The sequence below is a fragment of the Bufo gargarizans genome, chromosome 1 (assembly GCF_014858855.1).
Source record: "Bufo gargarizans isolate SCDJY-AF-19 chromosome 1, ASM1485885v1, whole genome shotgun sequence".
Lineage (NCBI taxonomy): Eukaryota > Metazoa > Chordata > Amphibia > Anura > Bufonidae > Bufo > Bufo gargarizans.
The window spans coordinates 465,852,305-465,865,183 of NC_058080.1; the positions used below are offsets into that span (position 1 = coordinate 465,852,305).

The following is a 12,879-nucleotide window of genomic DNA, read 5'->3' on the forward strand; positions in this document are numbered from 1 at the left end:
TCTCCAACATCGTTGGCGGGCATTTTCTCTGCTCAGCGTAAATTGACTTTTATCAGTAAACAGCACTGAGGCCCACTGGTCCCTCGTCCAGTGTAGATGCACCCTGGCCCATGTAAGTTGATGACGCCTGTGCCTGGTGGTGTGGTCAGGTACCCTTGCAGGTCTTCTAGCCCACAGACCATGCTGATGTAAACGGTTCTGAATGGTCTGATGTGAAACTTGGGTGCCTCTCACCTCACTTAAATGTGCCTGGATTTGTGTGGCATTCATCATCTGGTTCCTGAGGGAATTGTTCACAATGAATCGGTCATCAGTGTGGGATGTGGCCAAAGGATGTCCACTTCTATGCCTTTCTGTGACTCATTCAGGTTGTACTTACCTTGCGATGCTAGGAAGGTTTGTCCCCATCACGTCCTGCTATTGGCTGCCCCTGCAACCCCGTCAGCAGATATTTTGATCCGCGCAATGGGGAGATGCAGCGGCGGCCGTGCGGGCATCAGAAGCAACGCAGATGCTGGGGAGCGAGGTAAATACAACCTGTGTGAGGGGCTTGGGCATTAGAGGGGGCATTATAGGGTTTGGATAACCCCTTTAAGCTCCTTGTTAGAGAGCAGCAAGTTGTGCAAAAAGCACTGAAACGTCGAACAGTTAGACATGTGCATTCAAAAGTTTAGAAAAAATCACAATAAGTTCACCTGTAAAGGTTAAATTGCATTTTAGGTTCATCCTGAAATTTTACCCACAAACCAAATATAATTTTGTGAGTAGTGTATATTATATTGAAATATCTAATTTTATATTGTAATATATCATTTGAGCCCATCCACCACGGCAAGGTAACCTCTTTTGGATGGGAATCGACTCTATATGATAACTCTCACTGTGACAACCGGCCTCAAATTAATTCAGGGAGACCAGGCTCCACATATATATTGAATGAATATTTAAAACCTGCTTTCCATGAATTAATTTGAGGCCTGTTGGCACAGAGACAAAATTAAAAATAACATTAAATTATTTAAAAATATGTTAAACTTAAAAATGTAATTTAAATAACAGGTAATTTTATGATGACAGAATCCCTTTAAATTAAAATTCTATCACTTCTATGAAATACAAAAGCTGCCCCTTTGCATTTTTAACAGAAATCAATTGGTAAGTCAGTTAAAAGGGTTAATCTGTACTATTGTTTCAGACACTGCTGTGTTGTTCTGAGACAAAACCCCCCTATGACATCATCATCAGTTTGATATGCTGCAGATCTAAATGGGAATTAGCACCATTCGATGGGGATAATCCACATGCAGTAACTATCAGTGGTTTTCGCATGGAATCTGTTTCTGTTGTAACTTATTGATGCAGATATCAAATCCACATAGAAATAATGCAAGTCTGAACGAATGGCAACATGTGTTACCATCGAAAACAGTGCATTTTGTACAGATTTTGGCCAGCAATACTGACCAAAATTCACAGGAAAATTTCAGGATTCACTTCAGTGACATGTACAGCACTGCGTAGGACAATATTAATTATTAATCTATTTAGTATTTCCATGCTGTCTGCCTTATGTCGTTCCCTATGTACCTGTCACTGGAGGAGCAGAGGCCTGGGAGCACATAAATAATGAATTACCATAAGTGATCACTAGTAGTAAGTGAAAGGCGGACAGAAAGAACAGCCCTTCAAGGGTTAGAAGTTGAACTCAAAATCTTAGTTTGTGTGAAAGATACAATATAAATAGAATTGTGCTGATTAGGAGGTTGTTTATGGCATTCTAGAGGGCCAAAGCTGGGGATAGGTGGGGGACATTATGATTCTAGCAATTAGTGCCTAATCTAAATGCACCATAATCCTTCCGTACATAAGGAATCATTACTATCAGTAGTACTGGTAATTATACCTCTGCTTCTGTGACATACACAGTTAGAAAACACTAAGGGGGTCATTTATTAAACAGAAATACGCCAAGGATTAGGCATATTTATAGCACAGATTGTGGAGCAATCTGCGACTTCTCCCCACACACGCCAGGTCTAAAAAAGTGGGTGTGGGGTAGGCAGGGAAGGAGACAGGTCGGCAGCCCCGTCTCATTTACCATTTTACCACTGTTTTAAGGTGTAGAAAATAGTCTAGATGCAGGGGCGGACTGACCATTCGGGCACTCGGTCATGGACCGAGGGCCTGCGGCCACTAGGGGAACCGGCAGCGGTGGCAGCGGCAGGGAGAGATGAGTGCTTCTATTGTGGAAGCGCTCATGTCTATATTCATCTGTATCGCCGTCCTTCGGTGGGGGGCAGGGGAGAGGCGTCTCCCTTGCCCGTTCCTCTGATAGGCTGCAGGCGTAGTGCCTGTAGCCTATCAGAGGCCGGTGCAGGCGGCCTGATGACGTCATCGCGCTGCCTGAGCTGTACAGAGCGAGACGCAGGCCGGAAGAGGCCTGCATCGCATCACTTAGAGTGTCATGGAGGTAAGTATAAGTGTTTATTGTTTTAATTATTTTTAGTATAGTATGGCAAGAAGGGGGGTGGGGGCCCTATGGAAAAGGGGGGGAAGGAGCACTATGGGGGCATCTATTGGGGGCCCCTATATACTGGCACATTATGGGGGGCACTATGGAGAAGAGGGGCAAGAGCACTATGGGGGCATCTATGTGGCGCAGTCTATAGGGGCATTTTAAACTGGAACTTCATGAAGGGCACTATGGGGACGGGGGAGGAGCACTATGGGGGCATCTTTTGGGGGCACTATATAGAACAGGGAAGAACACTATGGGGCATCTTCTGGGGGCACTATATAGTATTTAGAGTATTTTATATATATATATATATATATATATATATATATAGAGTATTTTATACTGGCACACATTATAGGGGCACTATGGGCACCTTAGCTCAACTGGTGGCACTAAGTGTTTTTTGTAGTGGCACACAGTACGGGTCATTTGATCACATGAGGGCATTCTGGGGACATTGGCTCTACTGGGGGCACTAAGAGGAGGTAATTTTTTTTTTGCTGCCACACAACAGGACATTTTTTGTACTGGCGCACATTATAAGGGGGCTTTATTACAACTGGGGGACTATGGGAGCATTATTACTTCTGGGACACAATTACTGTTGGGGGCACTGTAGCAGCACTATTATTACTATTTCTGGGATTTTGGGGAGCACTACTACTGTGGGGGCACCCTGGCACAGTATCAGCTTAGCACAGTTAATTTGGGGGGACATTATGGTTACACTATCAGTGTCACGGGCAGTATTTGCTGGGTGCAGTTATTTTTTAGAGCATTGTGTTCCAATAATTATTTAAGGGGTGCTAGCTGTGTGTAACTAGTTTTTTCAGGGGGTTTATCTGTTTCTACAGTATAGTTTTGGGAGCACAGCGTCTCAGTATTGGGGGTGCATGATGGGATGTTGAGAAGGTGGGAATAAAAGTAGGAAACTAAGATGTCTGTGAAACTCTGCAGATGAGAGATGGCTGAAAGAAATCATCATGGAGGTCTGGTCTGAATGGAGGAGATGAAGAAAGAGAACATCTACATAAAAGGAGACGTCACTGGATGTAAGAGGTATGTGGCGCTGTATTAGGCTGCCTTCACATATGCGTATGAGTGATTCTGGCATTGCTGTTCCAGCTGAGAACACCCTGACGGAATTTACTACATCCGCCACTGCTGGATGCAGACACAATGCCCGCTGGCCCCATTAACTATAATTAACTTTTATTTTGACATAGTGAAGAGAAATTCTGTACCAAGTGTAGGTGATGTGGGCGGCGCGATATGTGGGTGGGGCTGTGTGTGTGTGTGGCTTGAGGGTGGGCGGGGACACAGGGGCCCCATAATCTCCTATTGCCCGGGGGCCCCATGAGTTGTCAGTCTGCCCCTGTCTAGATGTAAGACAGCTTGGAAGCTGTCTTACCTTTAGAACTGGCGCTGGATGCGCCAAAGTTATGTAGAGGCCTGCGCTTCTTCCTAACTTCAGCGGATCCTCCGCTAGTGCAGGGCTTTATTAAGACCGGTGTCTAAAAAGCTGGTCTTAATATATGTGCCCCTAAGGGCCCATTCAGACAGCCGTAGTGATTTGTGGATCCGCAATTTGTGGATCCACAAAAGACGGATACTGGTTGTGTGTGTTCCGCAATTTGCAGACCGCACATGCCCGCAACCACAGTAGAAAATGCCAATTCTTCTCCGTGATTGCGGAACGGAACCACAGATGCAGTCCGCATCTTTTGCAGCCCCATTGCAATTAATGTGTCCGCACCCGTTCCGCAAAATTGCGGAATGGATGCGGACTCGTTCATACGGCCGTCTGAATGAGCCCTAAGGCTGAGATAAGTGAACTTGCACTGCATATAAAAATGGCAGATTGTCATAATGAGCAGAACAGGAATCGAACCACAGATTGTCTGTGGATAGAATAATTGTCACATAGAAATAGGCCAGTAGGGGGTCACCTGGAATTGACTATTATGCCATTAGATCACAAAGGATGGAATTGCCAAACATTTTGTTATAATATAGAAGGTTAAATGGGTCTTCTGGGATTACTATGGTTTGGACTCTTCTGATCTTTTGACACTTTTTTTTCCATGTTAACAGATCACTCCTAGTTTATAGCTCCTCCCACCCAGCTTGTTACATAGAAACTCCTCTATCACTGCCCCTAACACCCAGCTAGTTTATAGCTCCTCCCACCCAGCTAGTTACATAGACACTCCCCTATCACTGGCCCTAACAACACCTAGCTAGTTTATAGCTCCTCCCACCAGCTAGTTACAAAGACCCTCCCCTATCACCGCCCCTAATAACACCTAGCTAGTTTATAGCTCCTCCCACCAGCTAGTTACATAGACTCTCCCCTATCACTGCCCCTAACAACACCCAGCTAGTTTATAGCTCCTCCCACCAGCTAGTTACATAGACACTCCCCTATCACTGCTCCTAACACCCAGCTAGTTTATAGCTCCTCCCATCAGCTAGTTACATAGACACTCCCCTATTAGTGCTCCTAACACCCAGCTAGTTTATAGCTCCTCCCACCCAGCTTGTTACATAGACACTCGCCTATCACTGCCCCTAACACCCAGCTAGTTTATAGCTCCTCCCACCAGCTAGTTACATAGAAACCCCCTATCACTGCCCCTAACAACACCCAGCTAGTTTATAGCTCCTCCTACCAGCTAGTTACATAGACACTCCCCTATCACTACCCCTAACAACACCCAGCTAGTTTATAGCCCCTTCCACCCAGCTGGTTACATAGACTCTCCCCTATCACTGCCCCTAACAACACCCAGCTAGTTTATAGCTCCTCCTACCCTGCTTGTTACATAGACACTCCCCTATCACTGCTCCTAACACCCAGCTAGTTACATAGACACTCCCCTATCACTGCCCCTAACACCCAGCTAGTTTATAGCTCCTCCCACCCAGCTAGTTCTATAGACACTCCCCTAGCACCTCCCCTAACATCCAGCTAGTTTATAGCTCCTCCCACCAGCTAGTTACATAGACACTCCCCTATCACTGCCCCAAACAACACCCAGCTAGTTTATAGCTCCTCCCACCCAGCTAGTTACATAGACACTCCCCTATCACCGCCCCTAACAACACCCAGCTAGTGTATAGCTCCTTTCACCCATCTAGTTACATAGACACTCCCCTATCACTGCCCCCAACAACACCCAGCTAGTTTATAGCTCCTCCCACCCAGCTAGTTACATAGACACTCCCCTATCACTGCCCCTAACACCCAGCTAGTTTATAGCTCCTCCCACTCAGCTAGTTATATAGACACTCCCCTATCACTGCCCCTAACACCTAGCTAGTTTATAACTACTCCCACCAGCTTGTTACATAGACACTCCCCTATCACTGCCCCTAACAACACCCAGCTAGTTTATAGCTCCTCCCACCAAGCTAGTTACATAAATATTCCCCCTAGCACTGCCCCTAACAACACCCAGCTAGGTTATAGCTCCTCCCACCCAGGAAATTACATAGACACTCCCCTATCACTGCCCCTAACAACACCCAGCTAGTTCATAGCTCCTCCTACCAGCTAGTTACATAGACACTCCCCTATTATTGCCCCTAACACCCAGCTAGTTACATAGACACTACCCTATCACGTCCCCTAACAACACCCAGCCAGTTTATAGCTCCTCCCACCAGTTAGTTACATAGACACTCCCCTAGCACTGCCCCTAACACCCAGCTAGTTACATAGACACTCCCCTATCACTGACCCTTATACCCAGCTAGTTTACAGCAAATCCCACCCAGCTAATTACCTTGACACTCCCCTATCACTGCCCCTAACATCCAGCTATTTTATAGCTCCTCCCACCCAGCTGGTTACATAGACACTCCCCTATCACCACCCCTAACACCCAGCTAGTTACATAGACACTCCCCTATCATCACCCCTAACACCCAGCTAGCTTTTAGCTCCTCCCACCCAGCTAATTACCTAGACTCTCCCCTATCACTGCACCTAACACCCAGCTAGTTTATAACTACCCCCACCAGCTTGTTACATAGACACTCCCCTATCAACACCCAGCTAGTTTATAGCCCCTCCCACCCAGCTAGTTACATAAACACTCCCCTATCACTGCCCCTAACACCCAGCTAGTTTATAGCTCCTCCCACCCAGCGCGTTACATAGACACTCCTCTATCACTGCCCCTGACAACACCCAGCTAGTTTATAGCTCCTCCCACCCAGCTAGTTACATAGACACTCCCCTATCACCATCCCAAACAACACCCAGCTAGTTTATAGCTCCTCCCACACAGCTAGTTACATAGACACTCCCCTATCACTGCCCCTAACATCCAGCTATTTTATAGCTCCTCCCACCCAGCTGGTTACATAGACACTCCCCTATTACTGCCCCTAACAACACCCAGCTAGTTTATAGCTCCTCCCACCCAGCTGGTTACATAGACACTCCCCTATCATCACCCCTAACACCCAGCTAGCTTTTAGCTCCTCCCACCCAGTTAGTTACATAGACACTCCCCTATCACTGCCCCTAACACCCAGCTAGTTTATAGCTCCTCCCACCCAGCTAGTTACATAGACACTCCCCTATCACTGACCCTAACACCCAGCTAGTTTATAACTACTCCCACCAGCTAGTTACATAGACACTCCACTATCACTGACCCTAACACCCAGCTAGTTTATAGCTCATCCCACCAGCTACTTACATAGACACTCCCCTATCACTGCCCCTGACAACACCCAGCTAGTTTATAGCTCCTCCCACCCAGCTAGTTTATAGCCCCTCCCTCCAGCTTGTTACATAGACACTTCCCTATTACTTCCCATAACACCCAGCTAGTTTATAGCTCCTCCCACCAGCTTGTTACATAGACACTTCCCTATCACTGCCCCTGACAACACCCAGCTAGTTTATAGCTCCTCCCACCCAGCTAGTTTATAGCCCCTCCCACCAGCTTGTTACATAGACACTCCCCTATCACTGCCCCTAACACCCAGCTAGTTTATAGCTCCTCCCACCCAGATAGTTACATAGACACTCCCCTATCACTGCCCCTAACACCCAGCTAGTTTATAGCTCCTCCCATATAGTTACATAGACACTCCCCTATCACTGCCCCTAACACCCAGCTAGTTTATAGCTCCTCCTACCAGCTAGTTACATAGACACTCCCCTATCACTGCCCCTAACACACAGCTAGTTTATAGCTCCTCCCACCAGCTAGTTACATAGACACTCCCCTATCACTGGCCCTAACAATGGGGTTCTCCTGTCTGGTGTTGGTTCTGGTACCCTTGGTGGTAAAGAATTCGGAGGTGCATGGCAGGTACTCCTGGAACGTGAGGCAGATTTAACAGCAGAACAGTTCTTTACTTGCAATAGAAGTCCAAGCACAGATCCACCGTCTGCCTGTAAAGTATGTCCACACTCCCAAAGCCACTATGAAATAACAGAATACGGAGGCACTGCTATAATATCAGACAACAATCCTACCACTTCCTCTGGCCATGCGCCAACGATGCGGTGTTCAAAACTTCATGTGTGGTGCTCAGCAATTAGAGAGAGAGACAATTCGAATGCGACAATGTAGAGAAGATAATAAAGTAACATGCGGCACTCACCGAAGTAGCGAATATGTATCTCTTTATTCTTCCTTCTTGAGGACAATAACAGATGGGGTGCTGGGGCGGACAAACTATTGCAGATGGTAGCGGCTACGGCCGTTTCGCACGTACTATCGCGCTTCTTCTGGCCGCTGTAGACGTCATTGCGCAATGTTGCGCTTTATAGAGGCGGCGCCCTGCAGCCGGAGCCATCGGCAAACAGCTGTGCGCCGCAGGTTAGTAACGTTAAAACCATAACATGTGGAAAGGACAAATACATGCGAGTCAGTGCCAATAATTATTCAATCTTCATAGTCATATTAACATACTAATATAATGCGCTGTACAGTGGTGTTGCTAATTCACCTAAGGTATAGAAGCAATTGCTGTACAAGAGGGAGTCCAGCTCTCCAGGGGTTCAAAAATCTTAAGCTATCAAGGCTCAACAAAAATGGATATCTTAGTGTCCTACTTCAAATCTTTAAAGGGTTTCTACCACCAGAAATACTGTTATGTAGCTGACTGACATTAGCGATGCGCCCATGTCAGCACTACATAACAGTATGTTTCTAACATTAGTCCCTGCAGCCGGTTTTGTTAAAAAGCACTTTTATTATATGCTAATGAGCCTCTAGGTGCTATGTGGGCGTAAAATCAGCACCTAGAGGCTCCGTCCACTCACCCTGTATTCCGCCCAGGTCCAGTGTTGTGCCCGCCCTGCTCCTCTTGATTGATGCCACTGTTCCCTTCATCGTTGGCGAAATCCCGCGCCTGCGCCGTTCACTTCTGTCTTCGGCGCAGTGAATGAATGATGCGATCCTGGTGCCGTCTTCCTCACTGCGCCTGCGCCGACTACGTCACAGTGAGGAAGCCGGCATCAGGAGAGCGGCCTTCACTCACTGCGCTTGCGCTGAAGACCGAAGTGAACGGCGCAGGCGCGGGATTTCGCCAACGATGCAGGGAACAGTGTCATCAATCAAGAGGAGCGGGGCGGGCACAACACTGGACCTGGGCGGAATACAGGGTGAGTGGACGGAGCCTCTAGGTGCTGATTTTACGCCCACATAGCACCTAGAGGCTCATTAGCATATAATAAAAGTGCTTTTTAACAAAAACGGCTGCAGGGACTAACGTTAGAAACACACTGTTATGTAGTGCTGACATGGGCGCATCGCTAATGTCAGTCAGCTACATAACAGTATTTCTGGTGGTAGAAACCCTTTAAAGCAGGGGTGCACAACCTGCGGCCCGGGGGCCACATGTGGCCCTTGATACCATTCTGTGCGCCCCCCAACCATCTGGTAACAGACATGTATGCCTATGTCTTGTGGCTGCTCACATGTATTTCTGCCATTAGATGGGAGTCCTGGAAGTGTAACTAGACATTAATGGTATATAATGTGTGTTCAATATGCCATAAGTACAATATTTCAGTTGTTAATACACCTTGAAATTTTAATTTCGGCCCTCGTCATTGGTTCATTCTGGCAATGTGGCCCCCAACCAGGAAACGTTGTGCACCCCTGCTTTAAAGGAATACAGACATGTCATTTCTGTCGTTCAGCCCCGCTGCTCCCATGGCTCTAGTAAGTAATATCCACCTTGCTTCCCTCTGCAGGAGCAGACGGTGCCGATCCCCTTCCCTACGGATGGGACGGACCTGTTCCACTCCCGCAAAGGAAAGACAACGAGGACGACCGCTATGTGCGGTTCTGATATGTTCGATCAAGCGGGGACATCCTCTACCTGAACGGATGGAATTGACATGTTCTCGTATTCGCTCCAAAAGTGGATGGATTGTTTTACCAATGTAAAATCTCTTACATGGACAGAAAACAACATAAACGAAATAGGGCGTGCGGCACGTAATAAAATCCCGCACTGCGTCTTTAACGCCTACTATCTGTAACCACTTACTACATACATTTAATGCGTAAAAAGAGCAATGCCCGCACTTCCCTCTTGATCTTTTACTCGTGAGCCAGGTCTCCGCCTGAGATTTGCGGAGCACACTATTGACCAACTTATCTTTAAGAGTTGGGCACTTTCTGAACGTGACCAATGGTCGGTCGCTGGCTAGAGAGATTGCTCAAAGCCGGATCCCCTTCAACAGATCCCAGTTTTCATTTATGACCCGCTTAATAATATCTGCAGCGGGGCAAAGCGAGGTGGTTCAATGTTCCTGTCCCTCTCAACCAGTAATGAGTCGCGATCAAGTGCAGCTGCCCTGAAGTTCGAGCACAGATCCACCGTCTGCCTGTAAAGTATGTCCACACTCCCAAAGCCTTTCATCTCCTGGACAAGTTAGCTGCCGAGTCCAAAAGTCCACAAGACAGACCATCTCCACAGAGCTTCTGCACGCACCTCCTCTTAAAGGGGTATTCCCATCTTAATGATTCCCACCCCTTAGAAGTAAATAAACATATACTTGTCTTCCGTCTCCCCTGGTTACGGCCACCGCTCTTCTCAGAAATCGCGGTGGCCGCGCGTGCGCAGACGTCTTCTTCTTTTTTCCCGGCCGGCCGCGCGCTGTACTGAACGCGCACGCCGAGGCCGCGCATGCGCTATGGTAATTTCTTCCTGGCCAGTATAGTATACTTGCCAGGAGGAAGTCACCAGGGCGCATACGCGGCCTCGGTGTGCGCGTTCAGTACAGCGCGCAGCCCGACCGGGGGAAGATATCAATCAAGATGGAGCCCCCCCCCCTGCCGAGTGCCGAAACCAGGAAGTGGACAGCGTGCCGGGAGCAGGTAAGTATCAAATAGTGAGTTGATAAATACCCCTTTAAGGCTACTTTCACACTAGCGTTCGAGGCTCCACTTGTGAGTTCCGTTTGAAGGCTCTCACAAGCGGCCCCGAACGGATCCGTCCAGCCCTAATGCATTCTGAGTGGATGCGGATCCGCTCAGAATGCATCAGTCTGGCACCGTTTGTCCTCCGCTCCGCTCAGCAGGCGGACACCCGAACGCTGCTTGCAGCGTTCGGGTGTCCGCCTGGCTGTGCGGAGGCAAACGGATCCGTCCAGACTTACAATGTAAGTCAATGGGGACGGATCTGTTTGAAGTTGACACCATATGGCTCAATTTCAAACGGATCCGTCCCCCATTGACTTCAATGTAAAGTCTGGACGGATCCGTCTGAGCAACTTTCACACTTAGAATTTTTTCTAAACTATAATGCAGACGGATCTGTTCTGAACGGATCCCATCGTCTGCATTATAGGAGCGGATCCGTCTGTGCAGACACCAGACGGATCCGCTCTGAACGCAAGTGTGAAAGTAGCCTAACACTGGTATTCCCCACAAATAATTTTTTTTGCTCTTAGCTGGTTTAAAGCTTTTATTTTACATCTTTACTTCTCTCTGCCTATCCCACACTTCTCAGGGGTCCTACCTAGTGACAACCAGTGATGGCCAGTTCATCGGGCTGTTCTCAGAACTGCCTGTTCCCGCATTTGTTTTCAGACCGGCTTGCGGCACAAGTAAGGGCTTACCCGTGCCTCGCCAGACTTGTGAAAAAACATGGCAGCCCGCATAGGTTCGCGGGCGAACAATGCGAACGGGCCATCACTGGTGACAACATTTAACCGACCTGTTAACTGCTTGGGAAGCATACATTCAGAAAATTCACAAAATACATTTTAACTCCTTTGGCAGTGGAGCACCGCCGTAACAGCGGGTCGGTGAACACTCTCTGGTATAGAGAGCTGCCATTGTAGCACCAACCTAAGGAGGTATTCCGTTGCAGCAACGTATCCCTTATCCTCAGGATCAGCTCGGTGGGGGTCTCAGAGGTTAATAGTGCAATGCTCCTATAGAGATGGATGGAGCAGAAGGAACAGCAGTGCACTTTTGGAGGGTGGGATCCTGTTTCCCCCCAGTAGGACCTCCACTGATCTAATAGTTATCCTAAAAGTTTTTATTTTTTTAAAGAGGTAAAATATAACAATTAGGGTCCATTCACGCGTCCGCAAAATGGGTCCGCATCCGTTCCGCAATTTTGCGGAACGGGTGCAGACCCATTCATTTTTAATGGGGCCGGAATGTGCTGTCCGCATACGCATTTGCGGATCCGCACTTCCGCATCCGTGCTTCCGTTTCCGCAAAAAAACAGAACATGTCCTATTCTTGTCCGCAATTGCAGACAAGGTTAGGCATTTTCTATTATAGTGTCGGCGATGTGCGGTCCGCAAATTGTAGAAGCAAAACACTTATGGACGTGTGAATGGCCCCTTACTGTATGTAAATTTGGTATTGCTGTAATCGTACTGACCTACTGGATAAGGTCATCAAGTCATTTTAGCGCACAGTGAATGGCTTAAAAGCAAAACCCAAAACACCTTGGCGGTATTGTATTGTTTTTTGATTTTTTTTTCCCCCCATTTTTCAATACTTGATATGTTGTATTAAAGGGGTTGTCCGGGTTCAGAGCTGAACCCGGACATACCCCCATCTTCACCCTTTCGCCCCTGTGATATGAGCATCGAAGCATTTCATGCTCTGGTGTTCGCTCTTTGCCCTGCACTGAATCGCACAGGGCAAAGGCTTTTTTCGGAGATCCGGTGACGTACCAGGCTCTTCATAGAAACTGCTAGGTGGAGGCTTCCGCCTAGCAGTTACCCTGGTGACGTCACTGGCACTAATGGGTGGGCTTTAGCGCTGCCCTAGCCTGTAAAACGCTAAAGCCCGCCCATCAGTGCCGGTGACGTCACAGGCAACACTGCTAGGCAGAAGCCTCCACCTAGCAGTGTG

At 47.8% G+C, this 12,879-nt stretch overlaps 1 protein-coding gene across 1 annotated transcript in view; it reads left to right on the forward strand.

Moving 5' to 3' along the window:
• ROR2 (receptor tyrosine kinase like orphan receptor 2) overlaps window positions 1-12,879 on the forward strand; it is a 167,705-nt gene that overhangs the window by 13,874 nt on the left and 140,952 nt on the right. The window lies entirely within an intron of this gene.